Raw genomic sequence first — 2,934 nt, forward strand, 5'->3', positions numbered from 1 at the left:
TTGTTTTTTGAGACAGGGTCTTGCTCTGTTGCCCAGGCTGGAGTGCACTGGTGAGATCTCGGCTCACTGCAACCTCTGCCTCCCAGGTTCAAATGATTCTTGTGCCTCAGCTTCCCGAGGAGCTGGGATTACAGGTGTGCACCACCAAGCCCGGCTAATTTTTTGAGACAGAGTTTCACTCTTGTTGCCCATGCTGGAGTGCAATGGCATGATCTCGGCTAACTGCAACCTCCACCCCTGGATTCAAGCAATTCTGCCTCAGCCTCCTGAGTAGCTGGGATTACAGGCACCTGTCACCACGCCGGCTAATTTTTGTATTTTTAGTAGAGATGGGGTTTCACCATGTTGGCCAGGCTGATCTTGGACTCCTGACTTTAGGTGATCCACCTGTCTCAGCCTCCCAATGTGCTAGCATTACAGGCATGAGCCACTGTGCCTCGCCTCACTATTTTATTAGTTCTTTTATTTTTATTTTTATTTATTTATTGTTTTTTGAGATAGGGTCTTGCTCTGTTGCCCAGGCTGGAGTGCAGTGGCACGATCTCAGCTCACTGCAACCTCTGCCTCCCAGGTTCAACTGATTCTTGTGCCTCAGCCTCCCGAGTAGCTGGGATTATAGGCATGCACCACCAAGCCCGGTTAATTTTTTTTTTTTTTTTTTTTTTTGAGACAGAGTTTCACTCTTGTTGCCCAGGCTGGAGTGCAATGTCACGATCTCGGCTCACCGAAACCTCTGCCTGCCAGGTTCAAGCGATTCTCCTGCCTCAGCCTCCCAAGTAGCTGGGAGTACAGGCATGCACCACAACGCCTGGCTAATTTTTGTATTTTTACTAGAGACAGGGTTTCTCCGTGTTGGTCAGGCTGGTCTTGAACTCCCAGCCTCAGGTGATCCACCCGCCTCAGCCTCCCAAAGTGCTGGGATTACAAGCGTGAGCCACGGCACATGGCCTATGCCTGGCTAATTTTTGTATTTTTAGTAGAGACAGGGTTTCATCATGAAGGCCAGACAGGTCTTGAACTCCTGGCCTCAAGTGATCCGCCCACCTCCGCCTCCCAAAGCGCCAGGACTACAGGGATACGCCACCATACCCAGCCAGTTCTTTGATTTAGAAAAGTATTTCATCCAACATTTTTAGTTGTCTATAGCTTTAGGGCTAGTTCACCGTTACTGAAAGGAGCTCAATTACTAAACTATATTTCTAGTCCGGTCATTTCTTCTGAGCTCCAGCTCCACTAGTCCAAGGCCTATCAGACACTTCCACTTGAGTATCTATAGGCACCTCACATCCAATAAACTAAAAGTATCATCCTTCCAGAATCTCCTTCTTCAGCTTCTCAACTAATGGGGTCAACATCACCTACACCTGTTATTTGTATAATGTCCTCATTTCCCAAAGTTCAACTGATTCTATTTACAAAACGTCTCCCCATCTCCAACTGCTGTCTACCCCTACAATCTCTGGAACCTGCCATCTCCATCACAGGACAAGAACATTATGCCTGTCACACAAAAGCTTTCATAATCTTCCCTCCATTGCCCTTTTTTCTGCCTCTTTTCCTCAGTCATCCTGCATGCAGACATCTTACATCCTAGATCAGGGCTGAAAACACAGACTCCTACTACAGTCAGGCAGGTAATGCACCTGAATGAAGCAGGGTGCCTAGGAACCATGATGAACTAGACTCATTTCAAGGAGATAATGGATACTTGTTCTGGTTGGTTGCTCATGGGGGGATGCAGGGCAATATATTGCCAGCTCTTCCAATATTTTAGGAAAAGTCAGAAATCCAGGTTGGGCCTGGTGGCTCACACATGTTATCTAGGAATATTGGGAGGCCAATGCAAGAGGATCACTTGAGCCTAGGAGTTCAAGACCAGCCTGGGCAACATCGAGAGACCTCCATATTTGGAAAAAAGAAAAGAAAAGAAAAGTCAGAAGTCCAAATATTCATGTGCCATCTTATGACTTTTTTTTTTTTTTGGAGACGGAGTCTTGTTCTGTTGCCCAGGCTGGAGTGCAGTGGCACAATCTTGGCTCACTGCAACCTCTGTCTCCCGGGTTCAAGCAATTCTCTACCTCAGCCTCCCGAGTGGCTGGGATTACAGGTGGCCACCACCATGTCCAGCTAATTTTTGTATTTTTAGTAGAGATGGGGTTTCACCATCTTGGCCAGGCTGGTCTTGAACTCCTGACCTCGTGATCCACCCGTCTCGGCCTCCCAAAGTGCTGGGATTACAGGCTTGAGCCACTGCACCCGGCCTTTTTTTTTTTTTAATTTTAAAAAATTGAGATGGGGTCTCGCCCTGTTGCCCAGGCTGGTCTGAAACTCCTAAACTCAAGCCATCCCCCTACTCTGGCCTCCTAAAGTGCTAGGATTACAAGTGTGAGCCACCACACCTGGCCTGGACTTCACCAGCCCCACACAGCGTATTTTCTGCCACTAATTCCAAATTAGCAAATGACCCCAAGGTAAAATCAGCCCTACTACTGGGCTTACTTCTCTGCTTTCCTGTACTTTTGTGCTCTCACACCAATAATTTCTCACTATCTTATTTTTTTTAATTATTATTATTTTTTGAGATGAAGTTTTGCTCGAAATAGAGTGAAATGGTACGATCTCAGCTCACTGCAACTTCCACCCCCTGGGTTCAAGCAATTCTGCCTCAGTCTCCCAAGTAGCTGGGATTACAGACACCCGCCACTACGCCTGACTAATCTTTGTATTTTTAGTAGAGACGGGGTTTTGCCACGTTGGCCAGGCTGGTTTCGAACTCCTGACCTCAGATGATCCACCTGCCTCGGCCTCCCAACGTGCTAGGATTACAGGCGTGAGCCACTGCGCCTGGCCTCACTATCTTATTAGTTATTTTATTAATTATTTATTATTTATTTATTTATTACTTATTTATTTATTGTTTTTTGAGACAGGGTC

The sequence above is a fragment of the Colobus angolensis genome, unplaced genomic scaffold (assembly GCF_000951035.1).
Source record: "Colobus angolensis palliatus isolate OR3802 unplaced genomic scaffold, Cang.pa_1.0 Scaffold77, whole genome shotgun sequence".
NCBI classification, from domain to species: domain Eukaryota; kingdom Metazoa; phylum Chordata; class Mammalia; order Primates; family Cercopithecidae; genus Colobus; species Colobus angolensis.